The following is a 13,486-nucleotide window of genomic DNA, read 5'->3' on the forward strand; positions in this document are numbered from 1 at the left end:
GCGAAAATCGCACAATCTGCAAATTGCGCATTTGTCTGGCATTACAAAGTGACGACACGCTCCAATTGTTGTCACCAATTACACGCCCCCGCCTCCTACCCTGAGTTAATGCAAATAAACGAAATTAACACAGAAGTCGGCAACAGACGTCATAAAAATATATATCAAATGTATATTGTAATGCATATTTGCTGTAAGTAATAAAACAGTAGCTTTATCTACAAATGTATCTGTATCTGCGACTGCATCTGTATCCGTATCCGTATCTTTAACAGTGTTTGTATCTTAATCTGGCAGGTACTTGGTACGTGCTTTTTACGGCTATTTATAGCTATTTACATTAGACGGCAGCTAAAGGTCAGACGGCGCGCCTTTTAATCTATGCTATCAGTGAAAACAATAGATACTTTCCTAGATAGCTACTTGGGTAATTATCTACCTACGTATATAGAGAAAATGTATTGATTTCTGGGAATCACTCGGCAACTGTTGTTATGACGAATGTGCCGAGGGGGTGTGAGAGGGAGGGGTGGATCTTCTCGATAAGTACGTAATCATGGTGTCATTAACTTGAAGCAGTCAACGATCGGGCATTGTTGGCGTATCTGGCAACTGATCCAAAAGTTTATGAACTCAACTGAACGCATCGCTTATCGTTGTTGCTGTCCAAATCTTGGACTTATTCGTATTCATATTTAAACAATACGAAGATATTTTTAAAACACTTGCAGCTTTAGGGTAACACTTGTCATATTTATAGCGCAATGAACGAGCGCGTCAATTGAAACTGTTAAGTGAATGCGACACAACAATTGATGGAACACGGAACACACTCAAGGCTATAATCGATTTTAGATGCGTGCTTAACAATTTGATCACTTTGATCATGATTATTGAGCACTGTGAACTTCAGACAGAGAAAGCAACAATTGCGACGTAGATAGGAAATCCAGCTGAGTCAGAATCTCAACATCAGACTACAAAACAGACAATGGCAATTCTTATCAATGCTAACCAAATTCCTGTCTCACTTTAACTGGGCCACAAACAAATTTGGATTCACAGCTCTTGATGGCAATTAAAATGAAAGTAAACACAGCCAACCACTTCCCATGCAGCACAGCAATGTGAAATGTATATACTCACATATATATATAAATTTTTTATGTATATGGCCTAAAAGTAGGTCAACCCATAGCAGATATCAAGGCAGAAAGTCTGAAACAGCAACTGCAACAAAAACAGCTGCTAAAACACCTTAAAACTGAGCCTACGAATCATTTGAAATTTTCATTTTATTTGCGTTTAATTAAATCTTAAACTTGGAATTCAAATCGAAGTTAAAACAACGCGTTTTTATTATCAATAATAACAAATGCGAAGAAGCAAAACACAAAGCAGAACAAGACGCAAAAGAGCGTGTGTCAGTCACAACAGAAGTGGAGGCAACAAAGATACAAATGTATCTATATACATAGTATATCTATATATTTCAATATATCTTTGTATGTATGCTTAAATTTCATTACTACTAAATAATTGCCAGACTATAAATTACCTGGTAGTAGATTTACTGACTATTTAGAACAACAAATAACAAGTGCTCGACTTTAGATACCCAGTAAAAAAAAAGAAATTTATATGTATAAAAACAAAAAAAGGAAAAGAAAATTCCTTCTGTGTACTGGACTAAAATCAGTTTTAAAGTGAGGTAACATTTCTCTCTTCCAGGTTTAATGATTATACTTATTAAATTTTAGATTTATATGACAAATTGTAAAGAATTGTAATATCTTACATTACTATTGCAAGCGGTTTATATATATAAATATGATTTTAATATAATATATCAAGTAATGCACGTTTTTGGGGCACAAAGTTCCCACTTGGAACTTTAAACTTGAGGCCGTTGAATTTGACAGCCCAACGGAAGCCACAACAATAAATTTGTGCAAATTGCTAAGTAAATGTTTATTAAATTCATTAAACACAATGTCAAAAATCCAGTACAATGGCAAAAACCTCGCTCCATTGAGTTATACGAGTAATCAAAAAGTTGCCTCATTTTTTACCCATATTATTATTGTTTAGCAAGATGTAAACATTAAGCTCAAATTTGTGTTTTTCTTCAATTTACGTGTAGGAAAATTTTTAAATTAGAGCAATTTGTAAATCAAATTACGAAAAAAAGGCCTGCCTAGAGCTGTGTTATCAGCAGCTGATAAGTGAGATTGAATGCTGAGAAAGAGGACAACAAGTAATTTCAGCATAGCAACAACAAAACACAGAGAGAGAGAGAGAGGGAGAGTTTTAGTTAGAGAGAGAGAGAGAGAGATAGAGAGAGAGAGAGAGAGAGATAGAGTGAGAGAGAGAGAGAGAGAGAGAGAGAGAGAGAGAGAGAGATAGAGTGAGAGAGAGAGAGAGAGAGAGAGAGAGAGAGAGAGTGAGAGTGAGAAAGAGAGAGAGATACAGAGAGAAGTAGATGGGAAACCACAAGAAATACCAGAAGTCTGTTGATATTTTTAAAATTACTGCATACCAATATATATAAAATGTTTAATTTTTAAATATTTCTTTTGAAGTATATACAAAAAACACTAAAAATGACGAAATCTTAAGCGATTGGAATTTATTTTTAAGAGACACACAGAAAAATTAAATTTGTTTTCCTGGTACTATGACGAATTTCTATATCTTATCATTAAATTCAATTAATAAAGCTTATAGCGAATAACAATAACCTGTCTATATTTAATCTATAAATAATTTAATGCAAAACTTTCAGACTAGGCCTACATATAGAAAAAAAGGTATGTGTGTTTGTGCACACAAATGAACATATATGGCATGAAGAAAGCCATATGTAGCGAATGGCGATAAAAGAGCGAACAACTTGAAATGAAATATCCGCAAGAAATTGCAATAAGTATTGGAGAATCGTACAATTAAAACGGTTATTAGTCATGCACATTGAGAGAGCTCTACATAAAACATCGTTTAAAAAGAGAAACATGTCAAGTAGACAGATAACGGCTATGATGATCACATAATAATATTACATTTATTGGAATGTTTGTTTCTTAAAGGGAATTTTTTTGAAATTCGCAAAATTTACATGATTTTTGGCAGCTGCAAGCGCAAGCAACCAAATCTGAAACGAGTTTTGGAATTTAAGTGTGTTAATAATATATTCACAATTACATCCACAAAAAAACACACACACAGACACAGACACACGCTCGCTTTGATTATAAATTTCCCATATCAAAACAAAAAGCAGCTGTGGGACAGCTAAATTACTCGGAACTTGCCAGACAACAAAAAAAACAACCGACGATTTCGATGACGATGACGATGACGACAAAAACAGCAGTTGAAAAGCAGATAAAATACACGTACTATCGTAGCAACAACAACAAAATAACCCTATTCAAAACAAAAGATCAAGACAAATAGCAAAACAGCAGCAGCAGCAGCGGCGGCGACAATAAAAAGAAACAAATAGGAAAAAAAAAACACACCACTTGAACGGACGATTCGTGTCGTTTTTACGCTCTTACGCTCTCTCACTCTCAGTTTCTCACGCTCTTGGTTCGTCTCCCACACTCACTCTCTTTTGGCTGCTCTTGCGTGGCCGTTGCTGCCCATTTTTTTCATCGTCGCTTGCTCTTTGGCTCTTGGCTATTTTTACAGCACACATCAAAAAATTAAATAAAGTTCACTAATACAACCGCAGGCACGCACACAAATACATTTACAAAGGGCACGCAACAGAAAAAAAAATATTTTCTAAACGTTTTTGCTTCTTGTTGGATAAAATGAAAATTTACCTTCTTGAGACACTTAAGCAGTGATTGAAGTTTTGCAATTAAAATGATTAGGTTATAAATCAGTTTTCATTCATTTGCATGTGCACACAAATTTGTTAATTCAATTTTTCACATCGAATTCGTATGTGAAAATTTGTGTGTTGTACAAATTACACATACACGCACACACACGCACGTATCACACTCGCTCTGGCCACACAGACTGGGCGGGAGACCAGCACAGTTACACTTTGGCTTCTGCTTTGAATTTATGCACATACATATATATGTAGTACATATACAATTTTAGCTTCTTAATTAAATTTGATTTTCTCACACGCGCGATTTAGGCTTATTTTGCGCGACTTGCACTTTATCACTATTTTCCAATTCCAAGTTTTGGACACGTCCGTTCCGAGCGAGTTGAGAGCGTAAACTGAATGCAGTATATTTCTCAGATGCCTCAGCAGGCAGATTTTAGTTGCTCGCGTTGTCGAACCGACTAGGCAGCACTGCCAACGACCCATACACTAGCTGTGAGTGAGACTGAGACAACAGTATAATCAACGCAACACTTGTTCATTCGCATAAGGCTTAGCTGTGTGTGTGAACAGCAACGCATATAGCATTGCTCACGCTCTCAGATACTTTTCTGACAGCTGCGCTCTCAATTTTTTAGATACGCTAACAGCTACTCACTTTTAAAGAGTGTTCACAGAGTCTTAAGAGCAGGTGCAGTTGCATTAAATCCACTGTTGCCAACTTAGCTATTTTATAGCTAGCTCTGGTTATTTTCAAAGTTCAATTGCTAAAAAGTCTTTAAAATTGGTATCAGACGAAAATGTAGCTATTTTTTATTAAATCTGTGTAAAAGTGCTTGCAATCAATCAAGGTAAGATGTTATCCAAGAAGTAGCTTTTTTCTCCTTAAAGCTGGCAGCACTGATTAAATTTGGTTGGGTTTGAATCAGACTGAGCTGGAATAGAGCTTTGTACCTTATTTTAAGGTGCAAGTGGGCAAAGCAGGCGCCATTAAAGATGCGGATGCAGTTGACAGGTAACGATTACAAAGGGATTAATAAGAATAACATTTTGAACTCTAGTCGAATTGCAATAAAAACTAAATTTATTTGCAAATCTTGAAATCTAATCGCACGTGTCAACAACTCAAGTGTTTATTTTTGTAACTGCAGCAAAGCTGAACACATTTGAGCTTATAATTAATTTATTATTAGGTTTATAAAACGTAATAAATATTTATTGTAAAAATCTTGGCAAATTGTTTTTTCCTCTCCAATTGTTTGTCCAATAAAAATTCCATAACAAATATTTACTAACGGAAGCTAACGGGGATAATAACAACCTGCGTTGCCCTCTCCACACTTGCAACGCTTCCGCGTCGATTTTGTGAATAATATGGGGGCCCTAACTAATTAATTTGTGGTTTATACAATAACAGATGTTGTTGACTAGCCAGCCACCTCTTATCGTTCACATCTTATCAACCTTACGCCATGTTCAATTCCACACTCTGTCGCCTATCTACAAGTTGGCAATTCACTTTGAGATCGCCCAAAAGTCATATCAGCAACAACCGGCAGATTCCACTGTTATTTCAGCTTTGACTGAAAACGGAGAGTTGCCTCAGATTAAATTGCAATATTATTGATAAACGCTCAAGCAATTCGAGCTGTCAATAATTTCCATATAAGATTTATATTTATATATTTGTATATAATGAGAAATAAAGTTACCTGAGTCAGATAAAATAATAACGCAGAAAGTGTTATCGACGATATTGTATATCCGTTGAAAATAATTTACAACTATAAAAATAATATAATCCATATATAAAATTCATTATAAAATTGGTGTGTCATTTAAATACATAAACATTTTCTATTTTCACATGGTAATAATAGCTTCTTAGGGTAGTTCCCCATTACAATTGTTGCGTCTTTTTATAGAACTTTATACCAAAAATGTCAAATAGTTGTCTGTAGTAAAGTTCACACTACAAAAAGATACAAACGAAGCACTTGCAAATACAAACGCAATTGCACCGAAAGTGAAAAGTGTTTGTGTCCAGGTGGTGATATCTCCACAAATAATAACAAAATCGCGTGAGCAGATGACGAAGTTAGTTTTCTGGCTAGAACAAAAGCAGCCTTTTTATTTTGGCACGTTTCGGATATAAATTTGATGGGCAAACGTTTGTCCTGTCAAAAGATAAATGCTAAACAAGTGACGCAACAATTTCATATTTTTACATCACACGGAGCAAAATAAAACCGTCAGAGAGCCTATCATGACGAGACAATGGTACTGATAAAAAGAGAAAGACAGAGAGAGAGAGATGGAAATGACGCATATTTCAGAAATACGCGGAAATGGAGCAAAAATGCCTCTGACCCCGCCTCCTATCCAAGCGCTGATAAGCTAAATCAGTCTGCATCGATAGATTGTTGAATCTATATATATAAAATATAATATACATTTAAAAATTTTAATATTAATCAGCATCCTAGTACTAAGAGTTCTACTTATTAATTATGTGCAAGTCACGATTAAAAAGCGGAACATAATTTAAAAATAATTAGTGTTATAGAGCAATATCATTATGATTAAATCAAAGAGTAAAATATCTCTTTTTATTTTTATTTTTTTTTGGTATTTAGGCTTGTCATGGCACGCTTTTTCTTCCACTTCACATTTATATTTGGCATTTAAGCTTTTTGGGCCCCAAGGCTCTTACATTGTTAGTTTGTGGCCATTGTGTCTGTGACCCTACTGCATATTATAATTTATTCGTTCCGTGGCGCTGAGAGAAGAAGCTTCTTGGTGCTCTTTGACCCCCTCTGGGCAGGGCAGCCAAGTGGGCGCCGTATGAATTGTTCGCTTCCATTGTTACCAGAATTTACATCCTTGACATTGGCATTGACATTGGCTTTGAATGGAGGCTGTTGTCGCTGCCACTGCCTGCAGCTACTGCAAGCTAAAGGACTTTTTCAAAAGCATCAGGGCTGCAAATTGAGCACACAAAAGTGCGCCCCTTGTGACGGCAGACGAAGCGTGACACGAAGGTCAACGATAACAGAGACAGTCACACTATCTATGCTCTCTCACATGCACTACATACTGGTACAGACACATGCACTGCTTGCAGCGATCAGCTGCAGTGACGCATTAAATCACTGCCTGCTGACTTTGCACTGCTTTGGCTAATAAAATTTACATTTCTCAAAGAAATCGGTTTTTGAAAAAATGTCAAGGCAAAGGTATGAAAAAAGTGGACAATAATCGAAAAAAAATTAAAAAATTTAAATAAGTAAAATTTTGATACAGATTCAAATTAGAGGCCAAAGAATGATAAAATTAACAATTCGCAATGCAAACAGATAAGTTTTGACAAAGTTATTGGTGTTCTAGTTTTAATTGTCTCTGATTAATTTTTATTCACTTAATAATTTTGAATATTTTAAATTATTTGTTAATTACTAGACGAACTTAAATCTTACAAGATACTTGTATTCACGTGACTTACGATTGTAGAATAAACTAAAGCGCTTGTTGTTGCAAAGTTTCTTAATTAGTTTACAAGTGTCGTTATTTATTTGCCTACTTAAACACAATTATTTATGTACATATGCAAATATTGTGTTGTGTTTGTCAGTCGAAAATTGTACATATTTATTCAGGTAAATATATAATCACTCACAATTTGCAAGTTCATAATATTTGCATTCTACCCATTGGAATTTTGCAAAAACAGGTGTATTAACTTTGTGAAGCTGTATAAAAAGTTAAAAAATAAAAAACTTGAATCTGATTTATAAAAATGTATCAACAATAATTTCTGCCGTATATGTCAATTTCTTATGCCTTCAAACAGGGTATTTCTCTGCCGTATGTATTCGTCGGGAATATTCTTATTTATTCATATATTTGCGCTTATTTGGCTATCACATCCGATGTGCATTAGTCATTATCGCTATACAGTGGACCAGGCCAATTCAGCTGACAGTTAAGGGAAGCTGTCACTCAAAAATTGGCATAAATGGGAGGCGTGGGGAGAAAGGGGGTGTGTCTGTGCATGTTAGCGAAATCATGTCAATCTTTGAAACGACTTGAATTGTGCAATTTATTTAAAAGAGATTAAAAATATATAAATAGCCTGTAATCCGCAAACTTATGCAAACATTGCCAGACACAAGGGCTGCCCCTAATATAGAGTAATGTCCATAGTGTAATCTGATTAATGAGACCTTCGTCGGGGCAGACAGCATGTGATGGACGTGTGGCAATTGGAATTCTAATACAGGCTCAGTTTTGCATCTCAAGGACGGGGCCGTTGTAGGTGGCAAGTGGAGATGCAAGGCTATGTTGCAGGTCACATAACTGCTGCCTCTCCCTTCCACTGACTCTCCCTCTCTATCTTTCGATGTGGCATTGAGTTTACATTAGCAAATTGAAGTGCTGCTCTGTCAACATTGGCAATTTCCACAAACCAAACTCGTATGCGTGCAAAATAGCAATTGTTTTCTTGTTTTCCTATCCTCTTACTTATGAATTTAATTTGTTTTTGCATTTGTATTTGAATTAGTAATACTAGAATTTCAATTTCCATTACCACTTGATAGTAACAGCAGCAGTATCACTCAGTGCCTGCCTATCTATCTGTATCTGTATTTGTATATGTATCTGGTATAGGGGTAAGTATACGGATTCGGTGGCTGAAATTTATTGAAAACACGCGCGTTTAATTGAAAACAGTCGCCAAACTGCGACAGCAATTGAAATTTGCAATAACAATAAATTTTTACCTATTTGTGTTTAGCCAATAATGTGACTCACAATGCAAGTACACGTAAATTGAGTGAATAACATCAGCTGCTTTCACTTAAGCTACTTATTGTGCAACTGATTTATTGTAGGTGATCTGCCGACTTACTCGTAAATCCTTAACTAAACGAAACAGCTCAATTTATTAAAAGATTTGTTATACCGTATACTAATTGTTTTAGAAGCAGGCAAGCCTAATTGCTTTCTTAATCATTAAATGATTAGGCATGTTTTACAAATCTTTAACAACCCAAAAGCAACGCTAAAAGCTTTCAAAAATCAGTAAATGCAATGAAGTATTTGTGTAAAGCCTTTATACAATTTTATAACTATTGACCATAATTAAATTCATTCACAAATTTACTGCAGCTAATTTTTCCGACCCTAAAAAAAGCAATTTAGTTGAGCTATCAAAATCTTTAGAACATTTTGTAAAACACACCTGTAAGTGAGAATTGTGTACAGTGTATCACTTAGTCGACCTTGCTGACTTATTTCATATTTATATTGATTATTTTCCATTAAATTGACTAATTTATTTGAAGCAGAAACATTTTCGATTTTGATTCCCTCACAAAATTCTTGCCTAGCACTTTGAGCTCTAAAAGAAATCTTGGGAAATTGTTGGCAGCGCTTTATAGAAATATTTTAAATTATATTAAAATACTTTTAATTAAATACCACAATATATATGTATGTATAAATGTATTAAGTAATAAGGCGTTGACATTTTATCATTAGTAGGTTTACTTGTAGGCACCTCTAGATGATGCTACCAAATATTTCATTTTCGTGTCGAAATACTACAATGACCTTGACTTTGAGTGATGTATAGATAGAAATGTGGCCAAAAATACAATACGAAAGAATTGTAAGAAATTCAAGTAATTTAGCTAGAGATTACTCGACTAAAACGAAAGAAACCTATGTATGTAGGTGTCTCCCGATTATCTTGGCCGTAACGTCACTCGTTGCCGGAATAAAACAACCACGAGCTGAGTCCGTGAACAGCCACGACTCTTGGACGCCTGGCCGCCTTGGCATGGGGCAAGTGGTCGTCACAGGAATTGGTAGCTGGGAAATTCACAAGCGCCGGCACGAGGCAGCCAATGATACAAGCTTCTATTGCACTTAGAGAATTTTTCCATATTAAAGTAAATTGCTATACAATTAAAAATGCCTTTAAATACAATATTCGATACAAATTTAGGAAAAAAGGTTCTTATATTTAAAAAAAAAATTAGGAATATTTTCAATGTTTATGGAAAATATTTCTCATACTTCTAAGGATCTACAAAAACGTTCTCAGCTATAAAATATTCGCCACCAAATTTTTGAATAAATGCTTTTTTTTTTCTCTTCTTTCTTTTTTTTATTTTTTCCAAAAATTTTGTCCTAAATCTAAGAAAGTATTTTTTATCTTGAAGAATACCCATTCCAAGTTATAGTAAGTTTTTCATTAAACAAAAAAATTTCTTGAAATAAAGTTTGTTCCCTTTTGTATGCTGTTTTAGGGCGAAATTTGTTAAGAGTGTGGACACAGTGTGTATTGAAATAAACAAAAGACATAAAAAGAAAAGAGAAAAACCCATTGGCAATGGCACCCAACGGATTTTAGTTTACAATTTTGATTTGCCGAATCTATAGAAGAGCGAACACTGACCATGCCAAACTAGCCGAACTTTATTAGCAGCTGTTGCCAACTAAGTTGCCACACAAACCCGTGGGCGGTCTGGCAGATATTTGGAAGAATGCCAATAGTGTATCCATGCCCAGGGCATGAGTTGCCGGCAAGGGCAGCACACATGAAATGAGAGGCACAAACTTATGATAAATGTTTTGTTGACGACTCGTCACGCCCCTTTCACAGCAGGGATATCAGCTCCAGCTCCAATAAGTAGGCAATAGTTACTGAAAGCTTTCCATCTCTATGCAACTACAGCTAATAACCACAAACATGTGATACCCATTCGAAATAAGACACATGGCAAGAGAATAACTAAGCAAAAAAAAATTAAAAAAGAGAAATTCATGACCGAATGAGTCAATGTCAATAGCAGATGCCAACGACAGCGAGTCGTGTGGCCCACATTATGCACATGGGCACATACATACATACATAGGAATACATACACGAGGGGCAAATAATGTTTTCTTTTTCTTTTTATTTCTATTTATTTTATTTTATATAATTCCCATTTTTTATAAGCTTGTTGGCAAACGGAAACGAAATTGCGACGCAAATACGATTTCAATTTACGACGATACTAAAAATAATGCTACCAAATCTGCAGCCAGACTATAATTATATGAATTATACTATAAATATTTGTGTGTCATATGTACTTACCTATAGACACACACATCTACATACATTAATGTGTACTCATGCTTATGTAGATCAAGTTTAATTTAATGCCAACGATAAGAAAAATAAATAAATACAAGAAATGAATGCAAGCAGGCATTTAAGCCTATTCGACAGTTGAATGCTCTACATCTTTAATTGGTAGTTAATTGAAAGCGTTTCAAAATTTTCTGATTGACAAAGTCATGTAGTTTAGTAAACAAAATACTTAAACGCCATTTGTCAACAATTTGTAAGGTATTCCACGTAGCGAAAAGCTAAAAACAATGTGCCAATCATAGTGTGAATTGCAGAATCGTGTTGTTGCAAAAGCAAAAAAAAAAAAAGGAAAATCTACATACGTGTCAGCAAAAATAAAAACAAAAGTATATATAGAAGACTAATGCGACTGCTCATAGCTAAGTACTCGAATTATTGTTAATGTCGTGCAGTTTGGGACCGTAAAATCGCAATGAATATGTTTGTTTTTCTTTTCAATTGCGTCAATGGCAAGAGCTTTCGGAAAGGGGGCGGGACTCGAGAGTCATTTGAAATGCCGTCGAACCAGAACCTACATCAAACGATCCGCTTAGTGCGTATACGTAATCAGCACCAGTCAGCAATAGATCTTTGCCAGCATTTATTCCTCAACTGAACTGAACTGAACTCAACTCAAATGAACTGAACTGTAAACAGATTTCCATTCTGCTTTCTTTGTTTCTTCCGGCAACACAAAGCGGCCAAAGAATGATTCTTCATCGTTTAAATGACATAAACAAAAAGCTGCTTAGTCAGCAGTTAGTGGAAAACATAAACAAATCAATGCATTAAGCCCATTATGTAGCTTATTTAGCAATAGAATTAATATTTGTATGAATGGGAATAGCTTTTGAGCAATATGCTTACTATATCATAAGAACTACAGCAATTCAGCAAGTTTTTGCATTAATCATTTATAAATTTAGCATGGAAAAAAAAAAACTTACAATTAATTAAGCAACAGTGACGCTAAACTGATGACGTTAATAATTAATTCAACCAGAATACACGAATTAATATATTATTTATTATTCATGCTCGAAGCACGAAATAATAAATACTTTTATTCTATTTGCCAACACTTTATGTATGCGTGTTTATATGTTCAATAAACATGTTTCGCATTTCATTATTATTAATAATATCAAAGGAATTTTCCAAACGATATCATATCAAAATATTTTTCTTTCAAAGTATATATGTACACTTTCTATATTTTCTGGCTTGTCAAGTCAATTAATTTTGATATAATTTAACAAGTGCGGTAAAAACTGAAAATTACCACACTCATTATTTATTCAATTACACTTTGCGCACACACTTATAGCATTTGCTTGCTTATTTATAAGCATTTAGAATTTCAAATATTTATTTTACAGCACTCGCATAACTTGTGCCTGGGCAAAAGACTCATGGGTTTTTGCCTACAGAATGTTGGTGGGATGTGGGCCGAGCCTCAAAGTTCAAGGACGCCCCAGATTCCATTTTGTATAAATTCAAGGAAATGACTGTATAAACATTGCATGTGCTGCTTAGCCAAAAGAGTTTTTCATACCCTATAAAAAGGGTAACAAAATGTAAGTATGTTACAGATAGATTATTATGAATAAATGAAATTACTATGAATATGAATGAGACATGGTTGCTACTTATGGTACAACAATTCACTGATAAATTTTTAAAATTGTACAATGTTTTACAAGTAGAAAATAAATAAACTTTTTTTGAAGTTAAAAGAAAGATACACAAGTATAGAGAAACTGCTGCTCAAGCAATATAAACTTAAGCAATCTGGCTTGTTTATGTTGAGGCTTGTCGGTTATTTGAGATATTTTATGAGCAAACAAATTGTAATTTAGGGCCCAGAAAACTAGCTAATATTTAATATTTTGCATATACTTTTCAAAGTATCTTAATAGAAGATAATCATGTTTAAACGAATGTTAAGTGAAAGTCACGCCAATTCCTAAAAAGGGAATCTCTCTCTACAATTTTCGCATTATCGATTTTCGGAACTACTTAACGCACAACCTCATAATTATTTCACTACCTGGGATTCCCAACATACTCGTTCTCAGTCACGCACCACTCGAAGCGGCAATTATTTTATTATTTACCCCATGGTTAGATATTTGCAAAAATGAAATGGAAACGGAGGAACTGCTTATCTAATCATTGTCTAGGAGCACTAGATAGGCGCCATGTCAAGTTAAGAATTGTCGTCATTAATAATTAAAAATTGATGGGATTTACGATATCAACATTTCACATATTTTATTGAAAGTTTCGCTAATTAATAATAATTATCAAATTAGACAATATTATTGACACATGTAATCCAAGTTTTTAAGAAAGTGTGCACTTCAGTTTATCATCTGATAATTATTTATAGACCCCAACATTTAATGAAGCGTGTGACCAAAACCATATCTCAAATCTTGCCAGTATAG

At 34.5% G+C, this 13,486-nt stretch overlaps 1 protein-coding gene across 3 annotated transcripts in view; it reads right to left on the minus strand.

The window, feature by feature from the left end:
- The window catches only part of LOC117785389, a 31,023-nt gene that overhangs the window by 10,827 nt on the left and 6,710 nt on the right, over window positions 1–13,486 (minus strand). For 2 of the 3 annotated variants that reach the window (XM_034623360.1, XM_034623358.1), the window contains exon 1: window positions 3,831–4,241. The exons of the other annotated variant lie outside the window; for it this stretch is intronic. The gene's annotated coding sequence lies outside the window, so the exon portion shown is untranslated. Of the gene's footprint in view, window positions 1–3,830; window positions 4,242–13,486 lie in introns of those variants that run through there. 3 annotated transcript variants of the gene reach the window in all.

This window comes from Drosophila innubila (assembly GCF_004354385.1).
Source record: "Drosophila innubila isolate TH190305 chromosome 2R unlocalized genomic scaffold, UK_Dinn_1.0 1_C_2R, whole genome shotgun sequence".
In the NCBI taxonomy this organism is placed as follows: Eukaryota; Metazoa; Arthropoda; class Insecta; order Diptera; family Drosophilidae; genus Drosophila; species Drosophila innubila.